Consider the following 14,844-nt stretch of genomic DNA (forward strand, 5'->3'; position numbering starts at 1 on the left):
TCATCATAGACGCACGCTAATACACAGAAGAGCTCGATATGAATCACGACTATAAGATACCCGGTTTTGGTTAAACTGCACCGCAAAATGTGGGAGTAGTTAGGAATCGAAATCGTAGGAGACACACACACAACTTCACTTTTATATATAAAGATATATATATTATATATATTTAAATATATATATATTGAATATATACATATATATGTGTATGTGTGTGTGTGAGGGCGCATGGCTAAGTAGTTAGGATGTTGCCCTCATGAACATGATTTCAACACATAGACTGGGTGGTGCGTTGCATTCTTGAGCAAGACCTTTCACATCCCATGCTGCTCTGTGATCACTTCAGCACCTGATGCATGGCACACTATGCACCTGTTCAGACAACGACAATTTAATGGAGAGAGAATGAGCCAAAGAATGGCACAAACATTTGATTACTACAAACAAATCACTTGTACAAGTCGTTCAACAAATGCTGAACAACACTCATGCGCCATCTTCAACAAAGGAATTCCATCATATGTATACACACACAACTCACATGCACATGCACACACACACGCACACACACACACATGTATATATATATACATATATACATATATACACTACATATATATATATATATATATACACATATATACATATACAAACATACATATTACATATAATATATATATATATATATATATAATTATATATATATATATATATATGTATATTTATGTATATTGTATATGTATATAACATATATATATATATATATATATATATATTATATATATATACACATATATACATATACATATACATATACATACATACATATATATATATATATATATATATATATATATATATATATATATACATATATATATATATATATATAATATATATATATATATATATATAACATATATATATATATATATATATTATATATTATATATATATATATATATATGTATACTGACCTCTTCCAAATAGATGTTGACCCCTGTTGGTCTCTTCAAATTCTCGTGATTATCTGAGATCAAACTAAATCTAGTTGCTAAGAGAAATGCATCATTTGTAAAATGGAGGCGTGACATTGAAATATAGGTGTATAGATTTCTGATGTACTTTTCCTGTTACAGATGAAAGACTTGCAAACAATAGAAGTGGAGTAGAATAGATTTTGTTTTGTTGTTGTTGTTCTTTTGTTGGTGTTGTTGTTCTTTTGTTGGTGTTGTTGTTGTTGTTGTTAGACACAGTAGATTGATATATTAGTGTTAAAAATTGGGAAGCTACTAATATGTATGTATATACGAGGGAGAGTCATAAATTATATGCACTCTTGTATTTTCAATGTATTTACAGAAAAGCAGAGGATAAACAATTACGTTATTTTTCTATGCAGTCTCCTTCCTTTTTGATGCTCTTGGTCTGGTGGTGCACTGCTTCTTTTCCATCTTCATCTGTAGGAAATTGACAACCTCATAAACCATCTTTCAGCAGACCAAAGATATAATAGTCAGAAGGGGCAAGATCTTGGTTGTAGGTAGGCTGTTCCAGCACCTCAAACCCAGCTGGCAGAAACATTAGCATGCCGGGCAAAATGCGTAGCCGTATTTCATCTGCCATTACGTTCTGAGTTCGAATTCCGCTGAGGTTGACTTTGCCTTTCATCCATTCGGGGTCAATTAAATAAGTACCAGTTACACACTGGGGTCGATATAATCGACTTAATCCATTTGTCTGTCCTTGTTTGTCCCCTCTATGTTTAGTCCCTTGTGGGCAATAAAGAAATAAGAAATTGCAGAAGCCAGGCGAAATGTGTAGCCGTATTTCATCTGCCATTACGTTCTAAGTTCAAATTCCGCCGAGGTCAACTTTGCCTTTCATCCTTTCGGGGTCGATAAATAAAGTACCAGTTATGCACTGGGGTCGATGTAATTGACTTAATCCGTTTGTCTGTCCTTGTTTGTCCCCTCTGTGTTTAGCCCCTTGTGGGTAATAAAGAAATAGGTTAATGGGTTCAACAATCTGGGAGTGCATTGTCATGCAACAACAAAACTTTCTTCAACAATAGGCTTCGATGTTTGGTCCAAATTGCTGGCTTCAGTTTGTCAGCCAGCAAAGCACTGTATCTTGCACTGTTGATCATAAACCCCAGAGAAATCGGATCACTGCTCTTTGTTCTTCTTTGGTGCACATTCCTAGTGGAGTGGCCATGCTTACATTGTAAAACCAGAAAGAAAAATGGTGCAATCAGGCTAAAACTTTGATGATGTGACCACAATACTACCAACTATAAGAAGGCAGTGTGACAGTAATGAAGATATGTTATGGCGAAAGTGCGGATAATTTTTGACTTACCCTCGTACATACAAACATACACATGCATGTCCCTATGTATCCTTATTGGAGCAAGAGGAGACACAGACCAAACTGACTGGAGCAAAATATGGATGGATTTGGGGTTTTAGACAGTGAATGCAACTCCTTAATTCATGATATCTGGAACAATTCAATCTGCATGACCTTGTTAAGATTTAAAGGATAATGAACAAAACAAGACATTTTCTTTCACAACCTTGCTACTGAGCTGGTCAAACTTAACTCTGAACTAAAAGGAGAAAGCAAACTCACAAATATGCATGCATGCATGCATGCATGCATCCATCCATCCATCCATCCATCCATCCATCCATCCATCCATCCATCCATCCATACATACATACATACATACATTACATACATACATTACATACATACATTAAATACATACATTACATACATATCCAAATTATAAATTCACATTGATACCAATGATAATTGGTGCACTTGGTTTTGCTTGTAAATGCTTAAGTGACAATATGGGTAAGTTGGGGTTTTCAATCAGCAAACATACTCATCACAAATCTCTTCTCTCTCTATATAAAGCTGAAGTTGTCTGTGTATGGCAGGTTTGGTAGCCTTCAACTAAAACTATCTCCTCATAGACCCTGCAGTGCAAGTTGACCAAAATTGAGAGTATGATAGAAGAAGGCTTGCTCTTTTTTCCGTAGAAGAAAAAATTCAAATCGGACCATGTTAACACCAAAAATTATTTACATCAAAGAGGTGCTTTTTTTCTATGAAAATCCCTATTTTTTACAATTTTTTGACTGCTGTGTCGCCATTTTTTGGTGTATTTCAACCAGAAAAATGTTCACTTAAAGAGAATAGCAAGCTACATAATGCAAAAGTTTTACCTTTCAAAAATTCTAATTCTAAAGGGTCGAAAAGAAAAGAAGCCCGAGCAATGTTGGGCTATACTGCTAGTGTAATCTATAAGTAGAAGAGTAAAAATATTTGAGACATTTCTCAAGTTCAAAATGTGACATCATTTTTGTTATCTATATGTATGTATATGTGTTCATGTGTACATAAGTGTATTTATGTGTGGGTAATATCCCTGTGTCTGTATGTATAACTGTGTATGTAAGTGTACGTGTACATTGTGTTTATGTGTTTTTATCTGTGTGTATTTATGTGGGTGTATGTGTATAGAATAAAATCTAAATCTATCCCTCTTTATTCCACATGAAAGTTCCAAAATGCTTAAGTTCTGATAGATAAAACTATTTAAATTTTGAGAATCTATTTAGTCAGTATTTAGTCATGTGATCAATAAATTAACTGATCAATGGACCAACAAATTTATTAGATAATTTCTAAATTCTTTTTAAAAGACAGACTTCATGCCTTTACTGTACTATTTTCCCATTAAGAGTCCACTTTATTTACATTATTTATTCACTGCTGCTATAAAGGGCTCAAGTGGAGAAGTGCTCTCACATGTGGGATGGTACTACTGCTGCTGCACATACAGATATCCAACATCATATACAGCATATGGCCTTCTGGTTGATTGATATATTTTCACTCACAGACACACACCAACCTTTGGTCCTTTGGTACAATATCTCTTCTCTCTGCCCCTGTTACTTCTTTACTTATTTAAACCCTTTGATCCCTATGAAGCAGAGGTCATTGGTGACTTTTCTCCACTGTCCGTGATTCTGGATTTTGAGGCTTTCCGCTCTCGGGTCTTGTTGGTTTTGAATTCTCATCACTGATTCTGTGTACATTATTTACATTATATACATTCGCTGGATATTTGTCCTCATTTTGTTTGTTGTTAACACAACATTTTGGCTGATATACCCACCAGCCTTCTTCAGGTGTCTTGGAGAACCTGGGTTCTCATTCCTAAGGTATTTTTCGATGTTGTTGTTATTATTATTATTATTATTATTATTGTTGTTGTTGTTGTTGTTGTTATTGTTCAGGTCACTGCTTGGAATCAAACTCAGAATCTTGGGGTTAGTAACCTGCGCTTTTAACCTTACACCATATGCCCACAGGCCAATGGCTATATAATCCAACCAAAATATCTCAGTTACACAAACATAAACAGAATTACTATTTAACCTTAAAATGCATCGTACATATTCAAAGAACCTTAATGTACAAATTGAAATGCAAAAGAACGAAATAATAAATGGATTTATGAATGAAAGTTTGGTAATTGCATTTATTTCCACCATGCAACACTTATTATTGCAAATAAGTTTTAACTAACTTAAACTATACACTCACACAAATACATTCATATATATATATATATGTCTCGAGTTGTAGCTGTAATTCAAAGGGGCCAGCCTTGTCATATTCTGTGTGAGGCTGAATCTCCCTGCAAACTACATTAATGTTATGCCTGTCTGTGGAGTACTCAGCCATTTTGAGTTAATTTTATCCTTGTATGGTAATGAAAAGTGAAATTGACATCCAATATTTGCTGTGTATGCATCTATGTATGATCTTTTCTTTGGATTTATGTATCTGCAGTCTGTTAGGGTGATAGCTTGGCCTTGCAATAAATACCTATGACCCTTTATACTCTGAATTTAGATCTCATGGAGATCAATTTTGTTTTGCATCCATTCAGGGTCAAAAATGGAAATTATCATTCAAATCCTGAGATCAATGTAATTGATCATTCCACCAAAAATTCTTTGTGCTTATTTAAGAAACTGTTATTTTTCTTTTATCATGACATTTTGTTTCAATTTTCATTTAAGGAGTTATGGGGTATTTGGTTGAAAGTGATAAAGAAGAAATATGAGCCACTTATTTCACTTCTCACAAATAAATTGCATAAATGATGCAAAATGAAAACCACAAAAGTGGGAATAGTGAGAAAATCTGCTGAGTGAAGACAGAATTCTTCACTTTGAAAGAAGAACAATAATCCTCAGAAGATTATGTGGATTAAGGAAAATACAGTAAAGAACCATAAATGGAAGAATAAAAAGAAACTGCAACAAACAAAATTCTGTATTTGTGGTTGTCATCACTACCATCATCATCTGCAGCAGCATCACAGCATTGCTGGCATCATCTTTGTTTTACATCTTCTTTACATGGTGACATTGGTAAGACAAATTGTCACAAGCAGAATCAATCATTATTTGAAATTACTAATCCCTTATTCTCTTGGATAGGTCAGAGGAGCATGCCCTGTTCAAATGTTCCATTTTCTCTCAATTGGGTTCTACAGATGGATGCACTTCCTAACAAGAAGGTGGTGAGCTGGCAGAGTCGCTCGCATGCTGGACGAAATGCTTAGCTGTATTTCGTCTGACGCTACATTCTGAGTTCAAATTCCGCCGAGGTCATCTTTGCCTTTCATCCTTTCAGGGTCGATTAAATAAATTACATACAGTTACATACTGGGGTCGATATAATCGACTTAATCTGTTTGTCTGTCCTTGTTTGTCCTCTCTGTGTTTAGCCCCTTGTGGGTAGTAAAGAAATAGGTATTTCATCTGCCGCTACGTTCTGAGTTCAAATTCTTCCAAGGTCGTCATTGCCTTTAATCCTTTCAGGGTCGATTAAATAAGTACCAGTTATGCACTGGGGTTGATATAATCGACTTAATCCGTTTGTCTGTCCTTGTTTGTCCTCTCTGTGTTTAGCCCCTTGTGGGTAGTAAAGAAATAGGATGCACTTCCTAACATGCTTCAATTTACAAAGTTGCAATGAGTGCCTTTAATAATAACTTAATTTTTTACCTTTTCCTGCTTTGTAAAATTTTACTTGATAATTCTTGAGGGAAAGGCACCGTCTTCAAAAATTCTCCTAGACTGGTGACATTGATGGCATTACTGTTCTTCTTGAGCATTTGTTGGTCAACATCTGCAGGAAAGATATGGCCAAAGGAGGGAATTCTAGCATGTTGAGGTTCTGGGATGGAAGAACAGGGTGCAGTGATTAGTGCAGGACCTGGTGAGGGGAGCTGGACACAAGAAGAGGGAAGAGGAGGGGAGACAAGAGAAGGGTAGTATTTGAGTGGATGAATAGCATGAATCCAGCCAGTTCCAGTGGTCAGCAGCCATTATAGTAACAATAGAAAAATCAGAAAGAAACTGCATTTCACCCGTGGACCAGAGACTGCAGGGTGTCTCTAACTGATTGCATGCCAATCAATCTGGTGGACCTTTCTGGATGCATTCTTGAATGTTTCTGAGCACCATGTCCACCACCACTACCACTGCTGCCACCACCACCGCTGCTGCCACCTCCACCACCACCACCACCACCACCAATAATGTACCAGATGTGAGAGCAACACTCCATTGTGGGCTTCACCTCAGCATTGTAGAGTTTTAATAATTGTTAGCGGTTGAAATATCTTGAAACAGAAGAGCCAGTTATTAAGATGCAGTCCTAGCTATACTAATGATGTGCTTTCACCAGAAGAGATCCTTTGTAATAGTGAGACCAAATAATTGGAGTGATTTTGAGGGTCATAGCTGAATGCTGTTCATGATTAAGTGGAGTGTGGTTCACTATAACGTTTGCTGAGTATGAGTAGCATTTGTGTTTTCTTACATGCTCTGATGTGTCAGTGTTGTCCTAATCTAGCATATATTATTTCATTCATGCTTAGAAATGTAACTATTCAGCAGATTTGTTCTTGCATATGATATGTATTTATATATATATATATATACGATGATGATGACGATGACGATATATCTATATATATATATATATATACATATACATATATATATATATATATATATATATACACATATATATACACACACTGTGCTTGAGGAGACCTATTGAGTCAAGTACATCAACATCAAAAAATCAAATGGAAATTGTAGTTGTGATACCTGTGTCGGTGGCACGTAAAAAGCACCATCCGAACGTGGCCGATGCCAGCGCAGCCTTGACTGGATCTTTTGCCGGTGGCATGTAAAAAGCACCCACTACACTCACGGAGTGGTTGGTGTTAGGAAGGGCATCCAGCTGTAGAAAAACTGCCAGATAAGACTGGAGCCTGGTGCAGCCACCTGGCTTCCCAGACCCCGGTCGAACCGTCCAACCCATGCTAGCATGGAAAACGGACGTTAAACAATGATGATGATGATGATGATGAACTAAAACAGTATTTTATAACAGTTTTTGTTGCTTCGACTTCATTCCAAAATTCTTTTCTAATTTAGCTTTAAGTTACCCTTTTCACATTTATGTCTTCTACTCATTACTTCATTCCAAAAACATTGACTAATTTCCTTTCTTGTTTTCATTTAATTTCCTATTTTTTTCAGTATCAGCTACTAATATTGTCAGTGTTTTTAAACTATTAACCTCAAATGTGGAGAAGAGTTTTAATTTTTGGAATTTAATTTTCTTTCTTTAAATCCACAATACATTTTGATTGGTTTTGATCTGTGACAAGCATCCTCAGATGTCTTATTCTTGAATGAGTATGTAGCATCAGGTTGCATTTGAATAGGAGTTCCATCCACAGGCATCACTGGTGAGGTAGATAAGAATGTTCTCACTTTTAGTTTAGAAATTAAGGTTACCTAGTTCAAATCCAGGCTGGAACTACATAAACGTTCAGGAATTAAGACAGCTGTTTTCTTTTCTTATCATATCCTCAGAATGATGGTGAAATGATTTGTAGAGATGTGATGATGTGAATACTCCTTTCTTAATTCTTTCAATTAGTTGATACAGATAGAGAGGAAAAGAAAGGGGAGAGAGAGAGAGAGAGAGAAAGGAGAGGGAGATAGAGAGAGAGAGAGAGAAAGAAGGAGAGAGAGAGAGGGAGAGGGAGATGAAGAGTGAATGAGAGAGTGTGAGTGACTGAGAGAGAGAGAGAGAGAGATTGGTAACATATTTATCAAGTTCACTGAGGGAAAAGGTAAAGTTGACCTGACCTGTATGGGATTTGAACTCAAGAGTGCAGAGAGCCAGAACAAATACTGCTTAGTGGCCTTTTGTCTGTCCTTACGTTCTGAGCTAAAATTCCACCTAGGTCGACTTTGCCTTTCCTCCTTTCAGGGTTGATAAAATTAAATGCCAGTTCAATACTGGGGTCCAATACAGTCCAATATCGGGGTCGATGTGATCGACCGTCCCCTCCCTTCATATTCCAGGCCACGTGAAAGGATTATTATTATTACTTAATAATTTCAATAGTTAATTATGTAAAGCAGAGTTGTCTCCCTTATTAATTTATCATTTTGACAGACAATTAGTCTGAGATGAGAGAAAGGCTACACAGTACGATGTAGTTATTAGTGGTGATGGTGATTTATTGTTAGTATTCAGTAGGGGGGTTTAAATTGTGTTCCGTTTCCAGGTTGGAGTGTCTACAAATATGAATTACACTTAACAGCTTGATATAAGTTCCTTTAAGCATTAATTATATACATTAAGAAAATATTCTAAAGGGAGAAAAAAGACAAGAAAAACAAACAGAAGCACAATAGCTGGTAATTAGAATAAATAAATAAATGAATAAATACACGGAGAAAAAAATTATAAACGAATGCCGTGAATAAAATAAAAAATTTCAGATAAACTGAAAAATAATTTTAAAATTATTTAAAAAGAAAATCAAGGTGAAAAGGCAGAAAATGAAAAATTAAAATTACTAAAAAAAAATATTTTAAACAAATAAAATTGAACTCTAAATAAAATAAAAGAAAAATTTGTTCTTAAGAACAAACAGAAAAAATATAAGATTAATGAATGAAAAAATAATTAATGGTAGAATATGTCGATGTTGTTGGTTCTTTGAGAATAAATCTTGAAGATAATAAAATAGAAATAAAGAAATGAAAATGGTTAACGATAAATGTAAACTTTAATTACAGAAAATTAATGAGTTTCTATTTGTTTGTTTATTTATTAGCTTATTCTTTTCTTATATTCATTTTACCCACTTCAGTCATTAGAATGCAGCTGATGCTGGGGTATTGATTTGAAGGGTTTAGTCGAGCTGATCAAATTGACCCCTGTGCTTATTTTAAGTATTATTTTGCTGAACTGCGAATTTAGAGAGGGGATGTAAACAGACCAACACAAACAAGCGTAATGATACCCTTGCACACACATACATATACAGACACACACACACACAAGCATATACACATATCTATCTATCTATCTATCTATCTATCTATTCATTTATCTATCTATCTGTCTATCCATCTATCTATATCTATCTATCTATCTATCTATCTATCTATCTGTTATATATGGAGATATATTTATATATAACTAGCATTATGACCCGTTGTTGCTGGGTCATAGTGCTAGTGCATGTATATATGTGTATATATATGTGCACATATTACATGTACATCTATATATATACATCTACACATAAAATACAAAATACAAAGTTATATCTTGATATCGCTAGTGATAACAATACTCAAAATATATAACAGACTGGAATTGTAAGCCCGTCTCTTGCAATTTCGATCAATTGTATCTTGTCCTCCTCTAGAAGTGTGGCTACAATCCAGCCTACCTCTACTTCTGGGGGGGGGGGCATTTTACATTTTTTCCAGTACGTCCTACGTCCCAGATATAAAGGTAAAAATAAAATATTTCCACTTTGCAAGTTCGAGTCGAGTACTCCCTTGCATCCTTGCATGCTCCGTTGGCTCGAACCTTGCTTCTATTGTGGCGAATTTACCGCCTCTGGTTAGATATCTTTCATAGTCGCACCAAGACACTTTTCGATGGTGCTTTCCTCCAGGTTGTTTTATTATTACCCACAAGGGGCGAACACAGATGGGACAATACAATCGGGAAAATGAATAATGAATTATGAAGTTTGTACAATGTGGTGTAATGCCCACTCGATCCCCGAAATCGAGCGGTTACATTTCGTCATTTGTTTTTTATTCGTCAACAATATTTTCCAAATAAAACATTTTATACATTTTCAACATACATTTCAACAGTTTTACAAAGTTCAACATTTTTTTTTTCCAGAATTTAAAGTTCTTTTTATCATTTCCAAATTAAAGTTTTCACAATACCTTTTCTTTTATATATACTCCATTATGTCTACCAAATCTGAGTAAACTTCCATCGTTCGAGGCCACCTTGTTAGTCGGCATTTCATATGTTTTGACACGTTCTTGCCAGCTGCCTCGATGAACGCCTCGGCGTCGTTCTCGTGGACGAGTGCACCTGTTTCTTTCCATTCGGTGCCCATCCTGACCCACGTATATCCATTTGTTACGTTTATTAAATCTTCCATCTCCTCGCAGTGCCTGTGATGGATCAACGTTCCATAGTATTTGAATTTTCTATTCGTACCTACGTTTTCTCTAGTTTTTCTCTTAGGACTTACTTCCTCTTTTTTCTCCTCCCTCGGTTTCTCTCTTTCTCTCTTTTGCTTTCTCTTCTTTCTTTTTCCTTCTCTTGTCTTTTTGGCTCTTTGTCTGCCGTCTCTCTACCCTGTGCCTTGAGTTCCTTTCCTTTGTTTCTTCTTTTCCTTTTTGCATACCATCTTTTCCTTTCTCTTGGTTCTGTTCCTTCTCTTGTTCTTTCCTGCTTTTCTCTTTCCTTTAATGTACTTTCCTTTTCTTTCTCTTGCTTCTGCCTTGGCTCCTTCTCCACTACTTCTGCACCCTGTGAATTTTGCTCCTTTTTTACTATCTTCTCCCTTTGTTTTCATTTTCCTTCAGTGCGCTGTTACTTCCCTCTCTTTTGTTTCTCCGTTATTTCCTTTTCCTTGTGTTTCGCTGTTCTTTCCTTCATGTTTTCGTTTTCCTTCTCTCCACTTTGTGTCTCTTTTTGCTCCCCTGTGAATTGATGCAGCGGACATTCCTTTTTTATGTGCCCTCTTGATCCGCACAGGTAGCAATTCGGTTTTCTGCCTTCCACTATTACACTAATTGTTTTCTCGTTTTCTATTTCTATTTGGAAGGGAAATCTTTCGATGTCTTCCATTCTGGCCATCAGCCACAACTCTACTCCGAATCCCTTCCAATTTATAATGTTCGTCTCCTTAATTGACCCTATTTCTACTTCCTCTTTTGCTGCCCCAATAATGGCTGTTACCAGCATTTCTGTTTTAATATCTGGGGGCACCTTTGGGACTCTTACCCGTACCCCTCGTCTTCCTTTATACGTCGGCCACATGGTGAAATTTTCCGCTTTCAGGACAGTGGAAGCCAATGAGGCCGCCACTTCCTTTGTTGCGCATCTCACCTCCACCGTACCATATTTCTTTCCTCTGTCTACAAAAGTCGCTTTTTTCATGATGTGTCCCCAGACATTTCTCTATTTCTTCACTCGTCACTCTCACCAGTTTTCTCGTGTTTCTATTTCTTGCATTCTATACGTTATCGTCTTGTTATTTCTCTCTTCTATTGTTTCCACAGGCGGGACCAGCACTTCACGCTGTCACCCTCCCTTTTGACGAACTTCTCGTATTCTTTCAATTGTTCTTTTCTAAAGAACACTTCTTTTTTCTAAGAGACTCGTCACTTTTTGTTGTGGCGACCCCCCCGTAAGTCTCCATGACTTGAGGGTCGACACACCTTCTATAAAAGGTTCAAACACACGCAGCGGCAAACGCCTCGCGCGATTCAATTTTTTGACAATTTTTAACAGTTTTTTTTCCAATTTTCACATACAAAATAACTCACAACACACGTGGATAGATTTCCTCCAGGTGTTCAATCTTTTTTCTCTACATTGTATACTTATAGACAATAGTCTTTTCTTTAATTAATTTTTTATTATCCATCTGGACTATTCCATTTCTGCACACGCTAATTTTATTTTTAATTTATTCCCATTCATGTGAACCACTTATTCAAGTTCAAGTCATTGATGCAATTTTATACCAATTGTTATTTTTACTTTTGTTATGTTACGATTATATTATACTTTAGTTTGATTTTAATTATTACTTACTACATATAATTCAATTGTTATTATTATTTTTATTGTTAAAGTGAAAGTATCTGACATAAAATAGAGAAATGTTTTTGTTTCACTTTTAACACGTAATACTGAAATAGTGGAGAAGATATGATATTGCTATGGGCTCGCTCTAGGCAAGAAGTTGAACATTTTTTTTGCCCATGAAACTACATGGACCCTAAGTAAGGCATGTGTAAAATTTGAATGAAATTGGTTGTGTAGTTCTCAAGTTTTAGGGAAACACACAGACAGACAGACACACATTCTCAGTTTTATATATATAGAGATACATATGCTACATATATATTCTTCCTGAACGTCAAACTAACACACTTGCTTGCTGTTCCCTCACCTGCCTTTGTCTTTTGTTTTCAGTACATTTGAACCAGGTATATATATATGTGTGTGTGTGTGTGTGTGTGTGTGTTGTGTGTGTGTGTGTGTTTGTGTGTGTGTGTGTTTTTTTGTGTGTGTGTGTGTGTGCGTGCGTGTATATGTATATATATATATGTGTATGTATATGTGTATGTATATATATATGTGTATGTATATGTGTTTATATATATATTTTCTTTTGATACATATATGTGTTTATATATATATGTATGTATGTATGTATGCATGTAAATATATGTATGTATGTACGTATGTATGTATATATATATGTATATATATATATTATTTTATATTATTATTTTCATACATATAGATCTGCTGTATACATACATACATACATATAGGCATACACAGACACACACAGACACACGCATACACACACACACATACACACACGCACTCACAACAAGCTTCTGCATGTTTCTGGCAACAAAATCATTGGCTGGCCAGGGGCCACAATAGAAGACACTTACACAGTGGGACTGAACCCAAAGCTACAGGGTTGTGAAGTGAACTTTCCACAAAGAAAACATTTTGTTGCTCCTTTCTTTCACTTGCATTGTTGAGTGGGTAGGGTTTAGATGGCAAAGATATACAAATGGAGTAAAAAATGCTGAAAATTATAATGAACTTAACAGACAATGAGGAATTGCTTGTAGGGACACTGTATTTCATTTTGCAACCATAATATAGGTTTTTGCAGTCATTTTTGCCCATTTGCCATTCAATTTGATAATTGGATCAGTTGCATTTTATATTCCTTTCTCTTACACCAACTTGTAATGAGGGAACCACGTGTAAGGTACATGTGTATATTGGGCAAAGATAGGGCAAGGCTGGTTGATGCCTTCGATGGGCATCAAACCAATTACCTGCAACTGGCAGACACACTTGGCATTAAAAGAAGTACTGCCTGATCCACAGTAGTGACCTACCAATGGCCTGGGAGGCACCACAAGTTGCCCAGAGGAGCTGTCCACTACGTTAAGCTTGATGAGGAAATACAGGCCAGTCTTCAGGTGATTATTGATGCAAACCCATTTGCAACACTTCAACAGATGAAGAGGGACTTAGAGGCAGCATTCCGCAGAAAGCTGCCTGTTCCTGTGTCTGCAATCTCATGGGCTCTAGATGGGATATTGATAACTATGAAGTTGGTCAAAGATGTCCCAGATGCAAGAAGTACTCTGGGAATTCTGGAGAAGCATTTTGAGTATGCACATTGGTTCATGGAAGAGGAAGTTGTTGGCCATTGTGTATTCATTGATGAATGTGGGTACAACATTTGGACCAGGTGGTCTTTTGGACGAGCCCCTCAAGGCATCCCTGTTCACCAAAGTGCTAACCATCAGTGTGGGAAAAACTGCAATGACACTTTCGCAGTGTTGGGAAAAATCAGCCTGGTTCACCACTCCATTGCGAATGATACTGTAACATGAAACTCTTCTGAGGAGTTCTTGGCAGAAACAGTTCGAACATGTGCTGACATGTTCCCAGCAAATGAATTAGTCTGCTTGATCAACGACAATGAAAGGTCACAAGTTCATGCCGAGGTCCCAGCTGACACTGACTCACAGATCAATCTGAAACTCCTGCCTCCCTGCTCGCTGTTTCTTAACTGTATGAAAACGGCACATTCTACCTTTAAGGCAGCTGTCAAGTGGGATCTCAGTTGAGCTGAGTTGCAGCAGAGGGTTGGCAACTGGACAACTGCAGAAGCTGGCATGACCATGAAAGAATGGTGAGCACATGTCATACAACAGGTCACAAGACATAACATTGACACTATCACTCCAAAAATTTGTTTGTTGGTATAGACACATCCAGACCTACCTCCTGAGATACCTCAACCACCAGTGAATAAACGGCTAAATTCTCTCAAATGAACTCTCCTTATTAAGACTGTAAATCAATAATTATCTCAGTATACACAGCACTCTTTCCCCGATGAAAGAAAAATGCAAAATCAAAGAAATATACACTTTTCCCAACAAGACATATTATGCAAAAGAAGAACACAAATTACAACATAATGAATTCAAAATCAAAGAAAAGGAACATCTGTTGTAATTGTGAGTTTCTTTAAAAAGATTGAAAAGGCTGGAATGCGATTTCATGAAGTCTTTAACAATAAATACATGTACAAAAGCA

Source organism: Octopus sinensis, linkage group LG9 (assembly GCF_006345805.1).
Source record: "Octopus sinensis linkage group LG9, ASM634580v1, whole genome shotgun sequence".
Classification (NCBI taxonomy): domain Eukaryota; kingdom Metazoa; phylum Mollusca; class Cephalopoda; order Octopoda; family Octopodidae; genus Octopus; species Octopus sinensis.